Genomic DNA, 12,300 nt, shown 5'->3' with positions numbered 1-12,300 from the left:
TCTCCAAGGGAAGTAATCAGATATGCATTTATTTCAATGAACAGAGGGGTTACCTTGAAGAGAATGGGAGGCAGGCTTGCCCAGGCAGTTCCCAGCTCGACTTTTCCTTTGCTTAGTGATTTTGAGGTACCAAGATTTCCTTTCCTTTCACAATAGTAATGAATTCAGGAAGTTCATCCCTTTATGGGATTTGTTATCTGGTTAAGAAGACGCATCTCCAATAAGTCAGGGCTAATCTAATAAATATAATGTTATGTGAAGTACAGGGGGTATGGGTAATGTTAATAAGGTACCTAACTTAGGTAGAAGGTAGAAGTGGAGTAGAGGGCTCTCCTGAGGAAGAATCATTTCATCTGAAACATAAATGATGAATGATAAGTTGCCAGAAAAAAGATGAGAGAATCATATAAGAAGGAGAAGCAGAAGAGAGTTCCAGGCAGAGAACAGCTTGTCAGAGGCCCTGAGGTGGGAATGAGCAAAACCGTGAGCATCTTCTATAGGATTTTTTCCTTCCATCAAACTTCAGCCTACATGAATTCACAACGAAGCAGGCAACATAAGTACATTCTTCTCTGATCTGACATCCTGGAGAGATGCTTGCTGCACGCCATGCCAAAGAATTGAACACTGATAACAGCACAAAAGACTGAACAGTTCATGATCTAAAAGGTCATTGTATATAAAAACCAGAAATAAAGCTAAGTGCAAGTGAAATATTTTCACCTTCATTATGTAAGTTAATTTTGAGTGGCTCCAAATGCTATTGTGTATACTGTGCTCAGCTGATAACTAGACTATATCATTTGCCAATTCAGTTCTTATTCGATATTACTCAAAAGTTCATATTCAATGAAATGATAGCATTTTACAAAATGTATGTAAAGCTGAATTTAATGCTTCAAATGGGAGGAAGAGGGAACATGCACAGCTAGATTAATTTGAGATATTAAAATGATGAAAAGTATAATTCCATTCAATGAAGATGTTATGCCATGTCTTTCCAATATAAAGGCAAAAGTAATTCTAAGTCATTTAGTCAATTTGTCCTTAGCATCAGAGTTCCATCTTTGCTAGCAATATTTCTTTATTGTTTACTATTTATTGAATTCCAAGTATGTATATAAATCATTATATACATAGTCCCTATCACAAAGGCATACAATCAAAGTCAAATAGAGAAAGCAATTCAGATATAAAATATGTGAAGTGTGTTAATTAAACTCCGAAGATTGAGATTCTTACTTATATATATGCTTTCATAGCTTAGGAAGTAAAATCTATAAATAAGACAAAAGGCCCAATGATAAGAAAATCACATTCTAGGTATATTCTTAACTATGGTTTGCTATTAAGAACTAATGAATATAATTTTAGCTCACAGTACATCTTCCTAGAAAACAAACAAACAATAATACAATATGGGGAGGGTGATGCCAGGATTACCCTCTATTCTCTGTTAATCTTTCTCCCACTATAGCTTCTTACTTCTTCCAAAAGACAAAATCCTGGTTTACAATAACCCTTGATTATATTATTGAAAATGTGGTGCTTTTACCTCAATAAGCTGTATAGTTTTCAAAAGGAAAAAAGAGTAGAAGCAAAAAGAGCTCAGGTTTCCAATGAAATCTTTTCACTTTACTTTCAACTTACCCAGTTTTTAATGGTTCTGCACCATAAAGCATCACAGGCATAAGGACAGTATTTGACTACCATCCTTCATACTGTGCTAACCTCCTGTTACATAATGGGAAGGTCATCATATTTACTCAATGTGAAAAGCCAAAAAAAAAATAGATAGATTGATGAACAGATACATATCCATGTCTCTATCTCTATCTCTATCTCTATTTTTATCAATATCTGCCTATCAATATTGTATTGCCTATGTATCTATTCTTCTACTTATATCTTCAATACCTTCAACATCTGGCACATAGTAGTTTCCCAATATATATTTATTTAAATTTGACTTTATCTTTTTGTTTGCATTTTTAATATAACTCTCATTTTAAGAAAAAATGAACTCACATGTGAAGTTATAGAAATTAAATTAAGCTATGCTATTCAGAGGGTCTAAAAACTCAGAATTGGTGAGCCTTTCTGGAAACACAATACATAACTGAATTTTTAAAACCCAATTTACAAGCAATCTTTTGGGATAAATCAAGTACATTTGAGAACTTACAAAAATCCCAGTGTCATTTCATCATTGACTTCTAAAGCAAATGATGCCAAAACCTGAGAAAATGAATTTATGTTTTGTATACTTGGCCACTGACATTCTGAAGTACATAAAGCTGTGTTTATGCTTTTTGGTGTACCTTCTGCTGCATTTCAAATGTCCTCTGGTTCTGTAGGCATGTACACATCACTGACTTGAGTCTGTTTTGGATTAAGGAAATCTAGGATTAGAAGTTATACTGAGACAACATCATTAATGAAACCATTTACTAGGTGATTTGGGCCCTACTCATTCCATAAGGATTACTGTTAGATATCTGACTTCCATCTCTATCTGCACAGGAGAGGGAATTTCTCAGTGGACACAAGAAAAGTGTTATTTCATTCAATGAAGATATGTCATTGCTTTCCAATATAAAAGCAAAATAATTCTAAGTCATTTAGCTAATTTGTCCTTAGCATGAAAGTTGTATCTTTGTTAGGCAATATTTCTTTTTTGTTTATTATTTATTGAACTCCAAGTATGCATCACTATATAAATCATTGTATACATAGTCCGTACCCCAAAGGCATATAATCAAAGTCAAACAGAGAAAGCAATTCAGACATAAAATATGTCAAATGTGTTAATTAAACTCTGAAGACTGAGTTTCTTAATGATAAATTTGTCTTCATAGCTTAGGAAGTAAAAACTATAAATAAGACTGAAGGCATAATGCTAAGAAACTCATTTCTAGATGTATTCTTAACTAAAGTTTGCATTAAGAAGTAATGAATATAATATTAGCTCACAGCATATCTTCCTAGGAGAAAAAAACAAGAATATAAGGTTATGGGGAAGGTGATAGAGTCATGCTGATCTGATTTAAAGTTCTATCTTCACCGTTTACTTTGAGAAACTGGGCAATATAAACCTCAAGCCTGTTCTCCTCCTCCCCCAAGTTTTGATAATCATATTAATACTCACATAAACACATTGATCTGAGTATTAAATGTGATAATACATGTGAAACACTTAGATCTAATCCTGAAAAGTCATTACTATAAAAAAAGGAGAAGACTTCTGAGCTCACCTAGATTTTGGTCTAGATGAGAGACAATCAGTATTAGCTGACTATAAATAAAGTATCCTAAAAGTCAGGGCAAGCAGAAATGGACATGTTCTCAATATAAAATTTTGAAATAGAAATGATGAGATTGAATTAGCATGTCTACAATGCTTTGGAAGCAGTTAGGCATTACAGCAGGGGCTTTGGGTGGAAACATGAGATTCAATGGGTTCTATTCTCTTCCTAAGGATTAATGCCTTTGCTTTGCATCTGGATCGATCCATGAAATGGGCTTGAATGAAAGAAGAGTGTCCAACTGACTCTTTGATGAGGCCAGTACCTAATTTCAGAGACAAAAAATAAAATAAAATAAAATAAAATAAAAAACACTTGGAATTCAAGTGTCTTTTGTGGTTTACCTGAGGCATCTGTAAAACTTGAATCCTTGCCCTTTTTGGCAAAATTTTTCTCATATTCCAAACAAAGGTAAATCTTTGTCTTGATATTTTCCAAACCAGCTACGTGCTCTTTGCTAGAATTGTAAACATTCATAATCAAAGTGTATGGACTACTACCTAGATTTGGAAGGCAATTTATTTCTTTTGTAATATTTTATAATAAATATTTATAAGTGCAGTATGTGTAAAGTGGCTAAGCATTAACATGATAGATGGGATTATTTTTACTTTATGTATGAAGAAACACAAGTCACAGAGCTAAAATGTAGCAACACCGGGAGGAAAAAAACATACAAGTGGGTATGATTCTGTTACCAGAAAGAGGTCTTGATCCAGATCTCAAGACAGGGTTCCTGGACCTTGCACAAAAAAAGAATTTGGGGCCGGGCGCGGTGGCTCAAGCCTGTAATCCCAGCACTTTGGGAGGCCGAGACGGGCGGATCACGAGGTCAGGAGATCGAGACCATCCTGGCTAACACTTTGAAACCCCGTCTCTACTAAAAAAAATACAAAAAACTAGCCGGGCGAGGTGGCGGGCGCCTGTAGTCCCAGCTACTCGGGAGGCTGAGGCAGGAGAATGGCGTGAACCCGGGAGGCGGAGCTTGCAGTGAGCTGAGATCCATCCACTGCACTCCAGTCCGGGCGACAGAGCCAGACTCCGTCTCAAAAAAAAAGAAAAAACAGGTTAATACAAGTTTTCCATAGTCCATGTTTTTTTTTTTTTTTTTTTTTTTGATAGCCAAACTATCAATTTTACTTAGACTACTGACCTTAAAATGTAGCACAGCAAAGAAAGCAAAGAAGCAGCAGCCAATGAAAGAGCTACCAACCACACAGAGCAGAACAGGAGGCAGAAGTAAAAGTAGAAACCAAAGAAGAATGTATGTGAGCCCTAGAGGGACTCTTGCTTGCAGGGAGCCTGAGAGCCACTGAAAAAAATTTGGGACCATCTAAGATCTTTTTACTTAACAATATACAAAAGTATTCATGGAATGAATTCAATTAAAATACATTTATTAAGAGAAAGTGCTTTTTTGTCTTTTTCCTAACATTGCTTCCTTTGCTATGAAATTCCAGATCCCAAAGCCTATGCTTAGTCTCCTCAGTGTAGAATAATTTGTTCTGAATTGAGTTGCTCCTTCTTTTCTTCTGGCTAGAATAATGAAAATTGTGTTTTAGTAAGGTTATCTGCATTAGTTTGCTAGGACTACCTTAACAAAGTGCCACACAGGGTGGCTTAAACAACATAAATGTAATGTCTCACAGTTCTGGAGGCCAGAAGTTCAAAATCAAGCTGTTAGTACTGTTGGTTCCATTTGAAGGCTGTGAGGGAAAGATCTATTCTGGGCCTCTTTCTCTGACTTGTAAATGACCATCGTCTTCCTGTGCTTTCATGTCATTTTTCCTTTTAATGTGTCTTTCTTTCCCCATGCATTCTTTTTATAAGTTCACCAGTCATATTGAATTAAGGCCCATCCTGATGACTCATCTGTACTTAATTAGTTACATCTGTGATAACCCTAGTTCCAAAAGCAGGTCACATTGCGAGGTACTGGTGGTTGGAATTTTCAAGGTATGAATTTGTTGGGGAGTGGGGAGAACAATTCAACTTATTACATGTTACATTTTTTGTATATCATGCTGCCATTCCTTTACAATTTTTCTACTTCTAGACAGTAACATAAATGAAACTTTACCCAATGGAGTAGAACTGAAGCAATATTACTTAGTGATCATACTCATTTGTTCTAGAATGGTCAGAGATGTTTGAACAAGAGCAACTCAATCTTGGAGAGGGGCTGGGTAAAACAAGGCTGAGACATACTGGGCTGCATTCCCAGGAGGTTAGGCATTCTAAGGACTTAGGGCCCTCCAGCCCCCAGAATGGTAGATGCACTGACAGCTTGCACTGTGCACCTGGAAAAGCTGCAGGCACTCAATGCCAGCCCATGAGCAGGTCCATGGGGTCTGACCCCTGCAAAGCCACAGAGACAGAGCTGCCCAATGCCTTGGGAGCCCACCCCTTGCATCAGCATGCCCTTGATGTGAGGCATGGAGTCAAAGGAGATTATTTTGGAGCTTTAAGATTTAATGAGTGCTCTGTCCACTTTGGACTTGCAGGGAGTGTCTAGGCCTTTTGTTTTGGCCAATTTATCTCACTTGGAACAGGAGTATTTATCCAATGCCTGTACCCCATTGTATATTGGAAGTAACTAACTTGTTTTTTTCTTTTATAGGCTCACAGGCAGAAGGGACTTGCCTTGTCTCAAATGAAACTTCAGAATTGAACTTTTGGATTAATACTGGAATGAGTTAAGACTTTGGATGGCTGTTGGGAAGGCATGATTGGTTTTGAAATGTGAAAAGGGCATGAGATTTGGGAGAGGCTGGGGTGGAATTATATGGTATGGCTCTGGATCCCCACCCAAATCCCATCTCAATTTGTAATCCCCACGTGTTGGGGGAGGGACCTTGTGGGACGTGATTGGATCAGGGGGCAGTTTTCCCATTCTGTTCTCATGATAGTGAGTGAGTTCTCATGAGACCTGATAGTTTTATAACTGTTTGACAGTTTCCCCTTCACACACTTTCTCTTACCTGCTACCATGTAAGACATGCCTGCTTCTGCTTCTGCTTCTGCTTCTGCAATGATTGTAAGTTTCCTGAGGCCTCACCAGTCATGTGGAACTGAGTCAATTAAACATCCTTTCTATATAAATTACCTACTCATGGGAAGTTGTTTATAGTAGTGCAATAATGAACGATCTCATCCTCCTATCACAAGATGAGATAGGAGGTCAGCACAAGACACAGGTCACAAAGACCTCGCTGATAGAACAGGTTGTGGTAAAGAAGCTGGCCCAAACACAGCAAAACCAAGATGACAATAAAAGTGACCTCTGGTCATCCTCACTGCTCATTATATGCTAATTATAATGCAGTTGAATGCTGAAGAACACTCCCACCAGCACCATGAAAGTTTAAAAATGCCATGACAACTTCAGAAAGTTACCCTATTTGGTCTAAAAGTGGGACAAACCTTCAGTTCCAGGATTTGCCCATGTCTTTCCTGGAAAACTCATGAAAAATCTACTGCTTGCTTAGGATATAATCAAGAAATGACTGTAAGTGTAATCACAGTGAGCAGACCAAGCCACAGCTCAGCCTATGAAGTAGCCATTCTTTATTCCTTTACTTTCTTAATAAACTTGCTTTCACTTTACTCTATGGACTTGCCCCAAATTCTTTTTTTTTTTTTTTTTTTGAGACGGAGTCTTGCTCTGTCTCCCAGGCTGGAGTGCAGTGGCCAGATCTCAGCTCACTGCAAGCTCCGCCTCCCGGGTTCACGCCATTCTCCTGCCTCAGCCTCCGGAGTAGCTGGGACTACAGGCGCCCGCCACCTCGCCCGGCTAGTTTTTTGTATTTTTTAGTAGAGACGGGGTTTCAAAGTGTTAGCCAGGATGGTCTCGATCTCCTGACCTTGTGATCCGCCCGTCTTGGCCTCCCAAAGTGCTGGGATTACAGGCTTGAGCCACCGCGCCCGGCCAACCCATTTTTTCAATTAATAAATTGGCTAAAATATTCTCCAGTAAATGTCCAGAGGTTTTTTGTTTTTTTTTTTTTTTTTTTTTTTGATGGAAAAAGAATGCTCAGCCAAATTTGTGCACAACTTTTGATTACTTAGATATTAGAATTTTTCAACAACTATTCATTTCTTGCTAAGCAAGATTGAAATTTCATTGAAAGTGTTGGTGTTACAAGCTAATAACTAGTAGAGCTAAGGATAAGTAGAACAAGGAGGAATGGAGCTTTTCTACGATCTCATCTCAGAGAAATTCAGTTTAACTCTCTACTTGATAGTGGGAGCACTCTTCAAGTAGGGGAAAATGTATACATCAGTTAATTAACTATGCACTCTCCTTTCCTTAAATGCCTGTGTTACTTTATTTGCCAAACAGTTCCATTTCATGGAGTTGATCTCCATCTTATCTCCAAGGTGGGTAAGACCAACGAGAGTGGAAGGCGAGATTGTTGTTCCTCTTCACTCAACTAGTGTGTTTCCCAACACTTGCAAAGCAGTGAGGAGCAAAACTAAGAGATCTTACATGTAAATGAGAATTTGCAATACAATGCAGTGTCATGAGAGATTATAAACATTTTTCAGTGCATTTCCCAAAAGGATTTATTTAGGTTAAAATCTGGCAGAAAGAGGGCAGATCCTGAAAAAATATTGGAGGTACTGATATTCGGCATAAGAAATTGCAAGGTTATTGCATAAGTGCAACCAGATACTTCATAACAGAAATATAAGCACTTCTGTTGGAATGAAAAATATTGTATAAATTATTGCTCTTTTGCATTTGTTAATAATCAAGCACTGTTGCAAGTTTTGTTAATAAGTCATTTAATTGATGAAGATGTGAGATGTTTCTCTGTTTTCTTGTTAAATAAGTCCCTTGAAATCCTGTACATGAATCAAAAGCAATCTGCACTGGCTACCAGCCCCTTAATCATCCACCTTCTCAGGGAGAAAACAATTGCCATTCAGTGGCCACACAGAACAAATGCCCTTGAGTTGGGGGTAAAAAGGAAGAAAAGTGTCATGTGTTCGAGGAAAGGACACACACATATGGACACATGTACACAAAGCAAACTAAAACAAAACAAAAAACCGATTTCTGCAGATAACCATGTAAAACCCATTTGTAAAACATGTGTTACGGAAATAATGTGGGAAGAAAGAGTAAAGCTGTCCATGAAAAGAAAGATATGTGACACCACTAGTGACTGCAGTCACAGACGGCTGCACAAGTTTCATGTCAAATAGTTTGTTACATTTACAAACCAGATAGTGAGAGGTGACAACATGCTAGCAGCCCTCGCTCTCGGTGCCTCCTTGGCCTCCGTGTCCACTCTGGTGGCACTTGAGGAGCCCTTCAGCCTGCCACTGCACTGTGGGAGCCCCTCTCTGGGTTGGCAGAGGCCAGAGCCAGCTCCCTCTGCTTGTGGGGAGGTGTGGAGGAAGAGGCACAGGGTGGGAACCGGGGCTGTGTGTGGCACTTGCAGGCCAGCGCGAGTTCTGGGTGGGCGTGGGCTCAGCGGGCCCTGCACTCTGAGCGGCCGGCTGGCACCACTGGCCTAAGGCAGTGAGAGGCTTAGCACCCAGGCCAGCAGCTGCAGAGGGTGCTCCAGGTCCCCTAGCAGTGCCCGCCCACGGACCCTGAGCTCGAATTCTCACCAGACCTCAGCTGCCTCCCCATGGGGCAGGGCTCTGGACCTGCAGCCCACCATGTCGGAGAGCCCCTCGTGGTGGGCTTCTGCATGGCCCAAGCCTCCCCTATGAGTGCTGCCCCCTGCGCCATGGCACCCAGTCCCATCGACTGTCCAAGAGCTGAGAAGTGCAGGCGAAGGGCGTGGGACTGGAAGGCAGCTCCTCCTACGACCTTGGTTTGGGATCCACTAGGTGAAGTCATCTGGGCTCCTGAGTCTAGCCGGGACTTGGAGAATCTTTATGTCTAGCTAAGGGATTGTAAATGCACCAATGAGCACCCTGTGTCTAGCTCAGGGTTTGTAAATACACCAATCAGTATTCTGTATCTAACCTAGTGGGGACTTGGAGAACTTTTCTGTCTAGCACTCTGTGTCTAGCTAAAGGATGGTAAACACACCAATCAGCACTCTGTGTCTAGCTCAGGGATTGTAAATGCACCAATCAGCATTCTGTTGAAATGGACCAATGAGCTCTCTGTAAAATGGACCAATGAGCTCTCTGTAAAATGAACCAATCAGCTGTCTGTAAAATGGACCAATCAGCAGGATGTGGGTGGGGCCAGATAAGGGAATGAAAGCAGGCTGCCTGAACCAGCCTCAGTAACCAGCTGAAGTTCCTTTGGAAAGTGTGGCGAATGTGCTTTCGTGCTCTTTAAAATAAATTTTGTTATTGCTTAGTTTTAGAGTCCTCACTGCATTTATGAGCTGTAACACTTAATGGGAAGGGCTGTGGCTTTACTTCTGAAACCGGAAAAACCATGAACGTTCTGGGAAGAATTAACAACTTCAGATGCGCTTCGTTTGAGAGCGGTAACACTCTCTGTGAAGGTCTGCAGGTTCACTCGTGAACTCAGTGAGACCACTAAGCCACCGCAAGGAAGAAACTGAGATACATTTGATCATCTGACAGAACAAACTCTGGACACACCACCTTTAAGAACTGTAAAACTCAACGCGAGTGTCTGCGGCTTCACTCTTGAAGTAAGCAAAACTGAGAACCACCGATTCCAGACACAGTAGTACTGATCTGTCTATATATTTTGACTTTTCCCTATTTCGTATTGTGTAGGGCAGACAGTATATAGAGCACAAGCTCAGCAAGGGTAGTTCATGTCCTGAGTGGAGCAGTGCAAGATGTCAGCAAACTGTTGAAGCTTATGAACTGTTTATTTCTGGAATTTTTCGTTTAATGTTTTCTGACTGTGATTGAGTACAGGTAAACAGGGCTGCAGATAGAACTGTGGTTCAAAGTATGCCTTCTTTTGAAAGTGATTAAAAAGACACCCCATCCTACTAATGATGGAGGTGGAGAAGAACACTCATTCTGGAAGGAAGAAGTCAAAAATTGGTTTCTTAGAGCCAGACTCTCATCCTTGTGAATCAGTTTTCATGTACTTCAATCGTGAGAGAAATATAAAAAACATAGGGCGGGGTGCAGTGGCTCACGCGTGTAATCCCAGCACTTTGGGAGGCCGAGGATGGATCACGAGGTCAAGAGATCGAGGCCATCCTGGCTAACACAGTGAAACCCCCTCTCTACTAAAAATACAAAAGATTAGCTGAGTATGGTGATGGGCGCCTGTAGTCCCAGTTACTTGGGAGGCTTGAGGCAGGAGAATAGCTTGAACCCGGGAGGTGGAGATAGCAGTGAGCCGAGATAACACCACCGCACTCCAGCCTGAAGACAAAAAGAGACACTCTCAATATAAACATACTCTTTTTTTTTAAGTGTTTTTATTATCTCTCATAATATTCTCACATATTCTTCAGCCTCCAGTTCTCATGCTGTTCACTGAAGATTCAGTGTTTTTTGTGAAAGGTATTAGCTAAGAAAGTAAGATTGGGAAGTGACTCACAATTTTTAAGATTCTAAACCTTGAACTTTTCTCCCTTTATCACAATGTAACTGTCCTAATTTTCATGACATATTTGCCTGTGTTAATTACTCTGATATATCAAAATTACAAGCTAACAAAATGATTCCAAATGCATGTTGTTGATTAGTACTTTTGTCATAGTCTAAATATTATCTTTCTCAACTTGTGGCTGCATTTAATCTGTAGCCAGCCACTCCTTAAATTGTACAATGCTATCAAGAGTAAAGGAGATTTTGTTTGAAATGGAGTGATCATTTGTCACTCAGCAAATCAAGCCATGAAGAAGTTACTGATCTGACTCCTCGTACTGTTTCCTTACTCTTCTTGGCCAACTTTTAAGAAATAGGAGACATTTGAGTGGGTACTGAAATATATGTCAGAAAAAAGTACATTTTTTTAATAATATTGTTTATATAATTCAAGTCATCTTAATGGTCTTTGAAAATTTGGTGCATGCTGTAATCCTCTTCCAGAATATTTAGTTTTATTTTAGTTTTTGTTTTAATTGGAGAATTGGAGGGATTTTCTGACAATGACAGTATTAAATATATGCAACTAATATAATTCTAAAAAGAGGAGAGTTCTTTGTTTTGTGTTTGTGTGTGTGTGTATGTGTTTGGGGTGTGTGTATATATACATTCAAATACATGCATATGTATGTATATAATATATACACATGAAGACGTGTATATATGTACAAATACACATGCAAGCACACAAATACATATATGTATCTTTTTAAATAGAAAAATTAGGTAAAGTTATTCGACTAAAATTTCCTCTAAATAGTAAATCTGCAGGATTTTTCCAGAACTCCTTCAGAAGTCACTTGAGTTGTGTAGCTAGGTTAGAATTTGCTCGAATCCCATGTAATTGCATCTATGTTTTGATAAAATATAGTGTATACTTATAATTTGAAGTTAAAATGTAAATGTAACACTGTTAACCCTTGCTTTCAATAGTTTTTCCGGGGACAGTTATAGATTTTTACTTCCCTAGATCTTTTAAAAATGTGGGTTTCATTGCCAGATTCAACATTGTTTTCTCTGCCGTATTCAGGCTTATATTGTTACAAAACCAAGTGTAGTGAAAGTAACTTGATTGTCATTATGTGACTCAAAGAAAGGTTTCATAACCCAGTGCTGTTGACAGCAGACAGGTCTGCTAAACTGAGGTCAAACATCTGTCCTTGAACTAGTTCTTGTGTCCATGGGAAGGAACCACTCATATAACTTAAACCGCAAGTGCCAGCCCTGCATAAGGAAATAGAGGTAGTCTTACTAGAACCAGATTGAGAATGGGGCAGAGGGTTGGGAGTGGAGGCTAGATGGACATTGATGTACTGCTTAAATAAAAATAGGAAATACATGTTGGAAAGGCAACTGACAAATGTCCAATACAGCTTGTTACTTGATTATGGCATATGGTATAACATGTGATATTCATCTTATTGTCACTAAGGCC

The sequence above is a fragment of the Rhinopithecus roxellana genome, chromosome 5, assembly GCF_007565055.1.
Source record: "Rhinopithecus roxellana isolate Shanxi Qingling chromosome 5, ASM756505v1, whole genome shotgun sequence".
Lineage (NCBI taxonomy): Eukaryota > Metazoa > Chordata > Mammalia > Primates > Cercopithecidae > Rhinopithecus > Rhinopithecus roxellana.
The sequence above is the reverse complement of the archived record's forward strand: the minus strand, read 5'-3'. Positions refer to the sequence as shown.